Source organism: Eubalaena glacialis, chromosome 18 (genome assembly GCF_028564815.1).
Source record: "Eubalaena glacialis isolate mEubGla1 chromosome 18, mEubGla1.1.hap2.+ XY, whole genome shotgun sequence".
Taxonomy (NCBI): Eukaryota; Metazoa; Chordata; class Mammalia; order Artiodactyla; family Balaenidae; genus Eubalaena; species Eubalaena glacialis.
Window position 1 is genome coordinate 57,511,010 of NC_083733.1, and position 15,058 is coordinate 57,526,067.

General features: G+C 43.2%; 1 protein-coding gene across 1 annotated transcript in view; it reads right to left on the reverse strand.

The window, feature by feature from the left end:
* Window positions 1-15,058, reverse strand: part of ACTMAP (actin maturation protease) — a 345,587-nt gene that overhangs the window by 147,487 nt on the left and 183,042 nt on the right. The window lies entirely within an intron of this gene.

Genomic DNA, 15,058 nt, shown 5'->3' on the forward strand with positions numbered 1-15,058 from the left:
GCTTCTGGAGGAGGAGAGAAAACAAGATAAAAAGGTAATAGCTAACACAGAGCATTTACAATGTGCCGGGCACTGATTTAAATGCTTTACTTAGATTTAACTTAAATTAACTTCTTTAATACCTCCTCCTAACAACCCTTTAAGGCAGTTAATTAATAATTAATCATCTCCACCCCTCTCCACTGTTACTTTACTCTTTTTTCTTTGAAAAAAAATAATTTTTATTGTGGAAGATTTCAGGCATATACAAAAGTAAATATAACGATGTATCCATCATCGTTCAACAATGATCAACTCATGGCCAATCTTGTTTCATCCATACTCTCAACATCCCCTCCCTCCATACCCCACAAAAATCAGGACTCTTTTGAAGCAAAGCCCAGGTGTATCAATTTTCGCCTGTAAATACTTTCACTTATGTATCCCTAAAATTATCCCCATTTTGCTGTTGGGGAAACTGAGGCATGAAGAAGTCACATACCTGATCAAGGTCACTTTGCTGATGGGGTGCAGAGGCTGGATTGACCCCAGTGGTCTGGTTCCAGGGTTTTTGCCATTGGCTATTGTGATACCTCTGGAGTGTAGCATCACTCAGACAACAGTACAACTCAGCCACTCCTTTTCAAAGTTGTCAGTTTGCTTCTCAAATTGACAAAGTTGGAATATAAACAGTAGGAGATGAAAGTATTGTTATCGGTGTTAACGTTACTAAAGTTGATAAGCAGACTGCAGCTGTACCAGAGAATATATCTGTTCTTAGGAAATACACACTGAAATATTTAGGGGTAAAGGCCATGTTGTGTGTAATAATGCACCCTAAATGATTCAGGAAAAGTATTAGATAGATATTGGGCACGGGAGACAAATGATATTGGAAATGAAATAAAATGTTAACCCAATTTAATCTGGGTAAAGAACACCAAATGGATGTTATTTATACTATATTTATTTTTGAAACTTTTTTAGGTTTGAAATTACTTTGCCCCCAAAGTTTTAAAATTTAGAAAAAGAGGGACTTCCCTGGAGGTCCAGTGGTTAAGACTCCAGGCTTCCACTGCAGGGGGCACAGGTTCAATCCCTGGTCAGGGAACTAAGATCCCACATGCCATGTGGTGTGGCCAAAAAATAAAAAAATTTAGAAAAAGAATGCATACTATACATAGCATATGATTCCCTTTAGGTGAACGATTTTTTTAATCTAATAAAAGGACTTTTATTCAGAATTTATAAAGAACTCTCAAAACTCAGTAATGAGAAAACTTACAACCCAATTTAAAAATGGGCAAACAATTTGAACAGATACTTTTAAGTGAAGTTTTAAAATAGGCAAAAGTACTCTAGATGACAGATGTCAGAATAGTGGTTCCATCTGGTGGGTATCAGCTGGAAAAGGGCAAGACACAGCCGCCCTCTGTATATAAAAAAATTCTATATCTATTATGAACATGGCTCGTTAAGCTGTATGCTTAAAACCTTTGTGTTTACTGTATGTAAATTATACCTACAAAAAAAAATGAAGGCAAAAAAAAAAAAAGTCAAAGGACCAGAACAGACACATTGTCATAGTCATAAAATCAATTACTATAAAGCAAGGAAAATGAATGAACTACAGTTTTATACAATAAAAAGGATGAGGAAATTCCCTGGCAGTCCAGTGGTTAGGACTCCACGCTCTCACTGCCAAGGGCCCAGGTTCAATCCCTGGTTGGGGAACTAAGATCCCACAAGCCCTGTGACACAGCCAAAAAGTTAAAAAAATAAAATAAAATAAAAAATGTGTTCTCTTTGACCAAAAAAAAAAAAAGAATCTCAAAAACATAACTTTGAGCAAAGGAACCAGATGCAAAACAATATGTATTACATGTTCCATTTATGCAAAGTCCATAGAAACAGGCATTTAAGTTTGCATGCTTAGGAGGTAAAATGCTAAACACACTAAAACTCTATGAAAGTCAGGAAAGTGCTTTTCTTTGAGAGGAGAGAGATACCAGTCATGGGGAGGAGCAGTAGAGGGGCTTCAGGGATGCAGGCTACATTCTGTCTCTTAACCTGGGTTTCACTTTGTAACAATTCATTGAGCAGATACTTGCTGTGTGTACTTCTCATATGTACTGAAACAAAATATACATAATTTTCCATCACAACTAAATCATGAGATACTAAGGGATAAATTTGATAAAATATGGGTAAGACCTGTACACTGAAAACAACAAAACATTACTCAAGGAAACTAAGACAATAAATGAGAGATACACCATGTTCAAGAATCAGATGAGTCAAGACTGTTGAGGGACTTCCCTGGTGGCACAGTGGTTAAGAATCCACCTGCCAATGCAGGGGACACTGGTTCGACTCTGGTCTGGGAAGATCCCACAGGCCACAGAGCAAATAAGCCCTATGCGCCACAACTACTGAGCCTACACTCTAGAGCTCGCGAGCCACAACTACTGAGACTGCATGCCACAACTACTGAAGCCTGCACGCCTAGAGCCCGAGCTCCATAACAAGAGAAGCCACTGCAATGAGAAGCCCACGCACTACAACGAAGAGTAGCCCCCGCTCTCCACAACTAGAGAAAGCCCACACACAGCACCCAACGCAGCCAAAACTAAATTAATTAATTTTTTAAAAGTCTACAAAACAAAACAAAAAAAGGACTTCCCTGGTGGTGGTTAAGTGGTTAAGACTCCACGCTTCCACCACAGGGGGCACAGCTTTGATCCCTAGTGGGGGAACTAAGATCCCACGTGACGTTTGGCATAGCCAAAAAAAAAACAAAGTCTACAAATAATAAATGCTGGGGTGGGGGGGGTGGAGAATGGGGACCCCTCCTACACTGTTGGTGGGAATGTAAATTGGTGCAGCCACTATGGAAAATAGTATGGAGGTTCCTCAAAAAAAAACCCTAAAAATAGAGTTGCCATATGATCCAGCAATCCCACTCCTGGGCGTATATCTGGAGAAAAGTATAATTCGGAAAGATACACACACCCCTATGTTCATAGCAGCACTATTTATAATAGCCAAGACATGGAAACAACCTAAATGTCCAGATGAATGGATAAAGAAGATGTGGTACATATAAACAATGGAATATTACTCAGCCATGAAAAAGAATGAAATAATGCCATTTGGGGACTTGCCTCTCAGTCCAAGGGTTAAGACTCTGCACTTCCAATGCAGGGGGCATGGGTTCAATCCCTGATCAGAAAACTAAGATCTCATATGCCATGTGGCCAAAAAATAAAAAAAAACTTCAAAAAAATAAAATGTTAAATAATGCCATTCGCAGCAACATGGATGGACCTAGAGATTAACATACTAAGTGAAATAAGTCAGAAAGAGAAAGACAAATACCATATGATATCACTTACATGTGGAATCTAAAATATGACACAAATGAACCTATCTATGAAACAGAAACAGACTCACAGACTTCAAGAACAGATCTGTGGTTGTCAAGGGTGAGGGGGGTGGAAGAAGGGAGGACTGGGAGCTTGGGGTTAGCAGATGCAAACTATTATATATAGAATGGATAAACAACAAGGTCTTACTGTATAGCACAGGGAACTATATTCACTATCCTGTGATAAGCCATAATGGAAAAGAATATGAAAAACAATATATATATATATAACTGAATCACTTTGCTGTATAGCAGAAATTAACACAACATTGTAAATCAACTATACTTCAGTAAAAAATAAATTAATTAAAAAAAAAAAATGAACCCTGCCTTTTACTTCACGTGATACCCAAAATTAACTTGAAATGGATCAAAGATCTGAAAGTACAAGCAAATACGAAATACGATATAGCCATATGATTTTGATGCATAAATAGATAACAGTTGACATAGCAAAGATAAAGCAAATAAATACGTATTTTTTCCCATGGAAAAACCCTCTTTTTTATTTGATTAAACAAAAAATAAGCTGCACAGGAACAACTTTAAAGCCCAAAGAGACACCAACGTTGTTTTAAGGCTGCAGTAGCTGATACAGCATCTCCTTGCTACCTTCTCCAGCCTTCGCTGTGGACCACAGCAATACATTCAGAAGCCTGTTAGCTAACACTGGAGTTTTGGAACACTTTTCCATCGTTTGTTCACCTGCTCATTGCCTGTCATGCCTGAGGCCTGCTGTATATCCTTTTAAGATTTAAAAGTAAAAATCCAGAGGGGGGAAAAAATCCACCCCAAACAAAACCCCACCTTAGAGGTTTGGGGAAAAACCTTTGCTTCCCTGTTCTCCGCTTAAATGACAGGATCCATACCACCGCTGCAATGACAATTTTTAAAAGTGTTAAGAGGCAGTCAGCACCCAGGTGGGCTTGCAGCATGGCTTCTGTGGCCCAGACAGTTATTCTGGTGGTGCATATCCCTTACATCATGTCTGCCTTGGACAAATTTTTTAAAAAAAAGGAAAGAAAAAAAATAAAGTATTAAGAATCAAGATCTTCAGCTTAAGAGAAAGTGGGGCGGGGGGTTCCCAAAGTACAGTTTTATTTAAAAAAAAAAAAAAAAAGCAAAAGAAATGCTTGATTCTTTCTTTTATTTATCAGTTTTCCAAAAAATGAATTTGTTCCTCAGCATCCTTCAAAAGTGACCCATGAGGTTCTTTTTAGTCTCATGATGATTCCCTGATATGCTTGATCGCAGTGAGAGTTTCCTGGTTATGTCAGAATCTAGGGATGAAATACTGACAAGCGCCCAGAAAAGTAAGCAAATGAAAGACAAAGCAGTTATCATCTTTAGGAAAAACATGCCTGTGGGAGAAAGAACAAGTAGCTATAGGTCACTACATGGCCCAGCTAGAAACTCTATTACACAGTCATAATAATGTAAACACTCAATGTTGATTTAAGTAGAAATGGCGATAAAGTCAATTGAGGAACTGAGGAGAGGGGAAGAGGGTGAGTGCAGAGGGGAGTTCTCACCAAAGGCATCCCAGGATTTGGTTCCTGAAGGAATTCTGTAAGAGACTGAGGTCCCTGGATCAGCTGTGCTCCAGAATGGGAGGCTGAATAATGGCCCCCTTCCCAAAAGCTGCCTAGGCCCTCATACTCAGAACATGCTCCCTTACCTGGTGAAAAAGACCTTGCAGGTGTGATTAAATTAAGGATCTTGAGATGGGTAGATTATTCTGGATTATCCTGGTGGCCCATTGTAATCACACGGGTCCTTAGGAGACAGAAGGGTCGGAGTCAGAGAAGGAGACTGAGACAATGGATTGCACGATGCAGCCATGAGCCAAGGAATGTGGGCAACCTCTAGATTCTGGAAGAGGCAGGGAACAGATTCTCCCCTAGAGCCTCCCCTAGAGTTTCCAGAAAGAACCAGCTTTGCTGGTTAAAATCAAGACACCTTGATTTTAACCCCCTAAGACTCATTGTATTTTTTTAATATAAATTTGTTTATTTATTTAGTTTTGGCCACGTTGGGTCTTCGTTGCTGTGCGTGGGCTTTCTCTAGTTGTGGTGAGCGGGGGCTACTCTTCGTTGCGGTGCACGGGCTTCTCATTGCGATGGCTTCTCTTGTTGCGGAGCACAGGCTCTAGGCGCGCGGGCTTCAGTAGTTGTGGCTCACTGGCTGTAGAGCGCAGGTTCAGTAGTTGTGGCGCACGGGCTTAGTTGCTCCGCGGCATGTGGGATCTTTCCGGTCCAGCGCTCGAACCAATGTCCCCTGAATTGGCAGGCAGATTCTTAACCACTGCGCCACCAGGGAAGTCCCTCATTGCATTTTTTTTTTAAAGCACTATCATTATCCCCATTTTATTTTTTTTAATCTATCAATCTTTTTCTTTTTTATTCTTTTATAGTTATCATTTTTCCTGGGGGGGGGGGCGGGGCACACCGCGCGGCTTGTGGGATCCTAGTTCCCCGACCAGGGATTGAACCTGTGCCCCCTGCAGTGGAAGAACAGAGTCCTAACCACTGGACCGTCAGGGAATTCCCTAAGACTCATTGCAGATGTGTGACTTTCAGAACTCTAAGAGAACAAAATTGCGTTGGTTTAAGCCGCTAAATTTGTTATAATTTGCACCAATAGGAAATTAATACACCCAAGTATCAAGTCCCTCTGAAATGGGATGAAAAGGGGGCTCCGTACCTGAATGATCCCCGGCCTCAACCTCCTCCCTTCCATATCCCTGCAGTGGCTTTTGTGGCAACAAAGGATTGGGGAGTCCCTCTGGCTTAAACAGCCTGGTCCCCCCAATCAGACCACCTATGTCTCACCTCCTGCGCTTTGCCCAGGCTCTCCCCTCTCCCTGGATTTCCCTCCATGGCTGGATTTAGGGTTCAGTGTAGATCCAGGGTTAAGATTCATTCTGGGGTCTGGATCAGCAGTCAGTTTTTACCTGGGGTCAGGGCTCTGCTGATGTGGACTCTCCTGGAACGTCCCCTGATATGGACATTCTGTGGCAGGCTTTCTGTGGCCGGTGGCACAGTGGTTAAGATTGGCCAGCCCCTGTTCATTGAGGTCCTGGAAGAGAATCCAGGCTCTTATAGCACCTCTTTTGGGCTTCCCTGAAGTCATCTCAGCCCTGCCCCTGCCTCGGGGAGAAATTTCTCAAAAGATTAAGGAACTCAGCTATTGCCTTAGGTGTTTATCTTCAAAAGAAATTGTGCCAACTTAATGAGCCCTGTGTGCCAAACACTACAGGAAGCATTTTACACCCATTACATCATTTAGTACCTATCCCCAAACCCTATAACAAAGGAAATTTTAGTATACATATTTTAAGATATCGTTAGTTATTCATCCCTATTGTATGCTAATAACTAGGGAGGTTTTAAGATCAAAAGGCAATCAATTCCCTCAATGAGGTAGAGAGAGAGTGAGAGTATAAATCCAGATTTCAAGATTCCAAAGATGTATATTTAAGCGCTATAATTCTATCCTAGATCTCTAATCTTTTCCATATGACTCTCATGCTTTTAACTCTCGGATACCATGACTTTTTAATCCAATTTTTTATCTACTTCTAGTGATTTTCCATCACTGTTTAACCATATGGGGATCTATTTATCTGTGAAGGTTTAAAGCCCTTTGTCTCCCCACTAACATTTTTCATTCCAGTGTATCACTTTATATATAATTTTCATTACACAGTATTTTATTTATATTTACAGTGATTTTAAAGTTAAGTGTGGGAAAAGATTATAGATGAACCTTTTTATCTGACTTCAAAACATCCGGATGAAACATGTGGACAAGTCAATCCATCAAATTTTTACTACATATTAAAAATGTATGATTGAGGACTTCCCGGTGGCACAGTGGTTAAGAATCCACCTGCCAATGCAGGGGACACAGGTTCGATCCCTGGTCTGGGAAGATCCCACGTGCCACGGAGCAACTAAGCCCGTGCGCCACAACTACCGAAGCCTGCGCGCCTAGAGCCCACTCTCCGCAACAAGAGAAGCCACTGCAATGAGAAGCCCGTGCACCACAGCGAAGAGTAGCCCCCGCTCGCCACAACTAGAGAAAGCCCACACGCAGCAACGAAGACCCAATGAAGCCAATAAGTAAATAAATAAATTTCAAAAAAAAATGTATGATTGAATGAAGGCTACACATTTCATTCAGGTATTTAATATCTGTCAGATATAGTGTTTATTAAAATTTACATGCTTTTAAGGTAGGTTCAAGTGAGAGACTGAGTTTGATTACAAAGAAAAATCTAGTTGCTTTCTATAGGTACCAAACCAGTTATTTCCAATGTTTAAAGAAGGCTCCCAGAAATGAAATGCTTTCCGATTTTCCTATATATATTCGGTACTATGATGTACACACATTCCAACCTTCCCTAAGAATGGATAGCTTTTAAAACAAGTGCCTTTTTACTTACCCTTATTTTGATAAATGTCATTTAAGAAAAAGGAAGTGTGAAGGAACACACTTGAATTTTTCACAATTTCAGAGAAGGACAGAGAAACCGTAGTATGCAGGTGAGTACTTAAGAAATATCTTCAGAAGTGTGAGTTTTCCGTTTGATACAATGCTGCCAAAAAGAAAAAAGCCCAGATTAGAAAAACCTTAGTAGATAATATCAAGAGTGCTTTGTGGGTGTGCAATTCTATTATGTTCCTGAGATCCTTGGGCATTATTTTCAAACAGCCCATTTATGGTTATCCCAGATGAGTTAGCAGACAAAGTTCCTTGGGACAGAGTTCTCCATAGGAATGCTTCTTATGTACAACTAGTTACCTACTGAATTAAGGTTGGTATCAAGTCTCCTCTACTGCTAGATTTGTTTTAAAATAAACTCATTTGTTTTTCAAAAAAAAAAGAAGAAAAAAGAAATTGTGCCAAAATTTTAGATATCAGAATGTCAACAGGGAGAGGTTCCCACCAATGCCTCTGGCTTCCCCCATCACACCCTGCACCTGTTAAGCCTGGATGCTTTTTGCACCTGGCACTCCCTGACTCTGGCATCATACATACTGAGCAGAATTCTGTTAGTAAAATGAGTCCTATTTATTCACAGATACAAGAACTAATTAGGAAAAAGCTCATTCATCTTAAGAAATATAATTTTGCTTTTTATATTTAACAATTACATATCAACTTATGAAAAGATTTCTGTTTTGATCACTTGTGTACAAATGAGTTGTATTAAAAACCCAATTCAGGAGGGAAAATGTTAATTGCTTAGAGCCTAATGGTCACAAGAAAAAAATTATTTAATTTCTATTTATTTACATATATTTTTGGGGCATAAATATGATAATATGCCACTAAAAGTCATTTAAGCACAAAAATATATTAGGATAAAATTGTGTGGTGGCAGTGGAATGAAATAGAACTTCAAAGATAAAAAAGAAAATGTTAAAAAGAAAAAGATGCTTATGTCTTTTTTTTTTTTCTTATGTCTTTTCTTTAAATGGTTATTAGTGGATCAAAGGTCTCAAAGATTCCACTGCACATATTTGAAAGAGTGGCAGGGACTTCCCTGGTGGTCCAGTGGTTAAGACTCCTCACTCCCAATGCAGGGGGCTAAGGTTAATCCAGTAAAGGTCCCTCACGCGGCAAGGAAGATCCTGAGTGCGGCAACTAAGACCCGGCCCAGCCAAATAAATGAAAAATAAAATAATAAATAAATACATATTTTTAAAAAGAGTGGCATACCTTTTATTTTTAAATGCCAATATTTACAGTACATCAGAAATTGCAACAATTTAAACTTATGAAAAAAAGTTTGCCATCAACTTAAAAATGTTCAGATATAAACTTTTTCAAAATGTTTTATGTGCTACATAAGCAAAGTAGTTAGAAGACTACTGGGACTTCCCTGGTGGCACAGTGGTTAAGAATCCGCCTGCCAATGCAGGGCCACGGGTTCGATCCCTGGTCGGGGAGGATCCTCAGTTGCTGTGGAGCAACTGAGCCCGTGCGCCACAACTACTGAGCCTGCGGTCTAGAGCCCGCAAGCCACAACGACTGAAGCCCGCACGGCTAGAGCCCGTGCTCCACAACAAGAGAAGCCACCACAGTGAGAAGCCCGGGCACCGCAATGAAGAGTAGCCCCCGCTCGCCGCAACTAGAGAAGACCCAATGCAGCATAAATTTTAAAAATTAAAACAAACAAAAAAAGAAGACTACTGCTCTTCAGGTAACTGAGAAGGAACTCAGTCAAATTGTGGTACCAAATTCAAGGGTTCACAGAGGAGGATCCCCAAAGCTACGATTTTTAAAAACACTCAACTCTGGTCATAAATTTTTCAATATTGGTGAAAACTTCCTAGAAAATAGTAAGCTAGGGAGAGTTCCCCTGTACTCCAGCGGTTAGGACTCTGCGCTTTCACTGCTGTGGCCCACACAGTGCAGCCAAAATAAAAGTTTAAAAAATTGTTTTAATAAAAAGTTTAAAAAAAGAAAATAGTAAGTGAGAGGAGAAGTATCTCCAGTGATCTCCAAGACTGACACAGAATTCCAAAAACATAAATTTTAATGCAAAACAGATATTAGCTACACATCGTTTTTGAAAAGTATTATACAAACTCCGGCAGGGAGTTGGCTGAGTACCTCTCCTCCACCTGCCCGGTGGTGCCATCTTCCTCTCTCTGGAGCCCTTCACCCTCAATCTTCTTGATTCCCCCTCTACTCACCTCCAAAAGTAAGGATTCCAGGGGCTAGGACCCAGGTCTTCTCCTTGCTCTCTCTCCTGGGTAAACCCAGCCGTTCCCAGGGCTTCAAATGCACAGGGCTTCTGTCTGCTAAGGACCCCACACCTATGCCCGCTGCGCAGATCTGGCATCTTCTGGCCCCTGCCTGCCCCCTTCCCATCCAGCCACAAGGGCCTTGCTGGGTGTCCATGCTACCTCTCAGGTCTCAGGACAGGCTGATTCCCCACCTGGAATGTTTGCTCCTCTCTTTCCTCCCAAGTCCTGCCCCTCCTTGAGGGGAGACACCACCTCCCACACTTGCCCCCAGCACTCTGTGCTGGAATCATCATCCACAACCCTGAGTTCCTCTACTCTGAACCTCCCAACATGCTGTTCCCACTGCAGGGAACACTCTTCCCCATGATCTTCCTCTACTCATTCTTCAGAAGCACGTATGCTCTCCTTCAGGAAGACCTCCCTGATACCCACTACTCCCAGGCTGGGGCAGGCACGTACTCTGGGTTCCCACAGTCCCCTGTGCCTCCCCTTTCCAGGACCTGACCCCTCTGCCTGTGCTTCCCCCATCCCAGCCCAGACCACACTGGGCAGTCAACGTGACTGATCTGACTACCCCACTAGAGGCAAAGCTGTCTCTGTCACCACTGTGACCCCAGCATCGCCCAGCTGAGCTTGGCCATGGAGCTAGCTGGCATCAACTCTGGATGTAAGGAGCTGAGGCCAGGGTTTCCTGGGGCCTCCAGCACTAAGAACAGACAGAGGGACCTTCTGCATCCCCGCCCTCTGGATCTCCTCCAGCCACTTCTTATTCGGGAAGCTGGGGTATGTTGAAATAACACAGAATTAAATGCAGGTGGAATTTACTTTAGATTTGGAGACAAAGGGGGAATGTGACATTCCCAAAGTGACACCAGGAGCCAGTGACCTCCTGACCCTGGGCAGGGCCTTCTGTCAGCTGTCCAAGGGTGGGTCTCCTTTGGTAAAAAGATAGAAAATAATGGAACCAGTCCAGACCTGTTCGGGCAGCAGAACTGAGAACATGAGAAACCTTAGGTGTTCCCCCAGATTGAGGGCTGGGCCTGGGGGCTGAAATGGGCAGGTCCAGGGAGTGAGGAGTTGAAGGGATTCTTTCCGTGCAGTCTTTGAGATTTTTCTTTTTTTCGTTTTTGGCCACGCCACTTGCGGGATCCTATTTCCCCAACCAGGGATCAAACCCGTGCCCTCCGCAGTGAAAGCACGAAATCCTAACCACTGGACCGCCAGGGAACCCCTAGTCTTTGAGATTTTTAATGAGCTCATAATCATCTACTACTTGTGTAACTGAATTTCTATGGAAAACGATAATGGAGACAATGGCACTGACTTTGGGCTGCTGTGAGATCAGAGCGCCACGTCTGACACATTACGCACATCCAGAAAGACACAGCAGTGAGCTGTAGCACTCACACTGCCTCCCAGGATTTGCCATTAGTCATGCGATGTCTTTAATCCTCCCGGGAAGGTATACTAATATAATGTCCCCATTTTATAACTGTAATAGAGGGAGGGGAGGTTATTAGCTCGCCTGACCAAGGTCACACAGCTTCTCGAGGTCAGCGCAGGATTCGAACCCAGGTGGCCACACTTGGCAGGTGGAAGAGGAGGAGGAGGGAAGGGAGGGGGAAGTTTATCCTCCGTCCCTCTCAGGTTCTCGCTCCCTCCAGTCTAAGGTTTTCTCCCCCTCTCTGGTCATCTCCCCTCTCTACCCCTCAAGGCTGAAGTCCAGTGACCTGTGGGGCGGAGGGCGCCCCCAGGTGGAAGTTGTGTGTGAGCCACGGAGGGAGCTGGAGGGTTGGAGCGTGGGAGCGAATGGGGGTCAGGCCCTTCCGGGGTCCTACCAGGATATGGAAGGGTGGGCATCAGAATGGGGCTCACTCCTTCATTTCTTAAACACTTTTTTTTTTTTTTTTGGCCGCACTGAGCAGCATGCGGGATCTTAGTTCCCCAGCCAGGGATGGAACCCTTGCTCCCTTCAATGGAAGTGTGGAGTCTTAACCACTGGATTGACAGGGAAGTCCCACTCTTTCATTTCTTCATCACAGCCCAGAGCAACCACTCTGTAACAGGCAAGTTGCCGGGTAGGGTTGGAGCAAAACAGTCCTCCCGAACTGAGATAGGAGAGGGAAGAAACAATCCAAAGCAACAGATACTTATGTGACCCTGAGCAGGTAACCTTGACTTTCTTCTGCCCCAATTTCTTCATCTGATGTAGATGGTATACCAGCTCCTCCCTCAAAGCATTAATAGGGGATAATAGGATTCAAGCCTTTTCTAGGAGGACCCCAAGGAGATTCTTTAACCCAGCCTGGGGTGGGAGGTGAGGGATCTGGTCTAACTATTTACTGAGGCTTTAAAGCCCAAGGATTCAGAGGTGAACCAAAAACCCAGCCCCTGCTCTTAGGGCTCACCAAAATGTTCTGTGCAGGCCAAGGAGCAGAGTAGCCGCATTATCACATTTGATGGTGACTATATCCCTGGGAGGTAGGTACAATTATGAGCCCGATTTACAGATAGGGAAAACTGAGAGGTTGAAATAACTTGCTAGAGTTACACAGAGAGCTGCGGCAGTGGCAAGGCAGAGACTTGAATTCAGATAATTCCTGTTCTCAAAAGTTTCCAAACTGGAGGCTCCAGCCCTTCAAATCTCACACTTGGGCCTCCAGCCCATCTCCCCAAACTTTTCCTGTTCCTTTTGAACGCTAAACCATTCAGCATTCCACTCCACACCCTCCTACCCCACAATCTCCCACCCACCAACCCCCCACCCAACCCCACCACCCCCATCCCCACCTCACCTCCACCAACTGGCTAAACCACATACTTTCATCAACGAAGGCAGTTCTTCCCCTAAGAGAATTCCAAAGTCAGCTGCTGAGACTGTACACTTCCATCCCACTTAACATCTGTGTCTTCCTGGCCAGGTGTTGCAGGGTGAGGAAGATGGACCCTGTCCCTGCCCTGGATGCCGTACAGCTCTGGGCTTGGGGCACAACCAGCATCACAAATTATCAAAGATGGGCAATTTAAAGACCCTCTGGCTTCAAGTGGAAGGTGGATGGGAGTCTGCAGGCCTGGATGCCAGGAGCTCTAGGAGGAGACCAGGTTGGACCCAAAGGGAAGATAGGAGGGGGCAGATTGAAACCAAATGTTGCAGGCAGAAGGAACCAGACCCCCATGACTCAGGCATTTGAAATGAGGAAATTCTTAACCAAGAGAAAGATACACTGCTTTCTGTAAGAGAAATGGAGACATTGTGTCAGAGCCATTCCATGAAATACCTCCCAGAAGTTGAAACAAATGAACCAGAGCTGCATGTACTGGATATGAATGATCCCGAAAACCAAGAAAAAAGGCCAGTTGCATAAAGATATGTGTATGCTATGTGCTGCCCTGTGTATCAAGTTCTTGAACCTGCAAAAGAATACTTTCCCAAATACTGTGTTGGATGCACACATATGTAGTAAAAGAATAAAAAGATATGTCAGAATATTAACAGTAAGAGAGTGGCTTCCCTGGGGAAGGGAGGGACCGGGGCAGGGAGGGGGGGAAGGAATATGACATCTGGGAGGGGACACAGGAGACCCCAACTCAGTCCAGAATATTTTCTTTCTCTAAATAAATAAATGGTAAAAATGCTAAGATATAATAAAGATAAGTGTGCAGACACAACTAATCATGACAATTCCTCAAAACCTGTCCTGTCTCTGTATTCGAAATAATTATTTCTAAAACAGAAAGGGAGGGTAGGTGGAACCAGATCATAATCAAATACAGTTGTAGATGGAGGGGAGGGAGCAAGAATCTTCACAGGAAAGACCTTCAATTTTATTTTTCTCAGCCTATGGCTGCCTTCCTGATGTGAATTTATGGGGGCAGTGCCTTACTTTTTTTTAACTCCCCTCCCCCACTACAGTATGATACATAGAAGGTATCAGGAAAAGAGAGGATGGGGTAAGAGTGTTACTGAACCCAACTTGGGTTCACTCGCCCACCATGTAGCAAAGCCAATCTACTGATACCAGGTTGTAGTGAAGGAAAGTACAGCATTTATTGCAGGGTGGCAAGCAGGGAGAATGGGCAGCTCATGCTCAAAAGACCCAAACTCCCCAATGACTTTCAGGGAAGGTTTTTTAAAGGTAACATTTGGGGTGAGGTTGCAGTTTGTGGACTTTCTTCTGATTGGTTGATGGGGAGGTAACAGGATGATGTTTCAGGAATCTTAATCATCAACCTTGTGGTTCCAACCAGTCTGGGGTCTACTTGCTTGTGGTCCATGTAGTCATCATCCTCCACCTGGGTGGGGTGGAGGGTCTTAGTTTCTGCAGAACAGCTCAAAGATATGTATCAGATTGCTGTGTATATCAGTTGAGGAGGAACCAGGACCCTGTTTTATCGATGGAACCAATGAAACATTGTTTAAGCTATCATTACTTTTCTTATTCAACTGCTCCTCCTTTGCTTCTGCATTCCCTCACTTCCCTAATTAGTAACTGCTTAAGTCTGTTCTTTGGAACTCAGAGAAGGCCTAGGAGACAAAAGCCTTTTTCTACAAACAAGAAAACAGGGACACAAAAGGGTTTTTGTACCCAGGAAGGCCCCACAGGATCCTGCTCCCTCCTGCTGAGGGGAACAGGGCTGGGACAAGAAAGGGAATACAGTTTTGGATAGAGAGGTTAATCATAAACTCAGCAGGGGAATGTGGTTTTAGGGGGATTTGGTTTCAAGAGCATGGGATGAAGTGGTGAGTGAGAGGTTATATGAGGGGGTGGATGAGGGGATGGATGAGAGATGGGATAAGGGATGGGATGGGGGACAGCAGCAGAAGACCAAACAACATTGCTGCCTGTGGTCTGTGACATAGTCAAGTCCCTCATGTTACTCACAGCCAAGG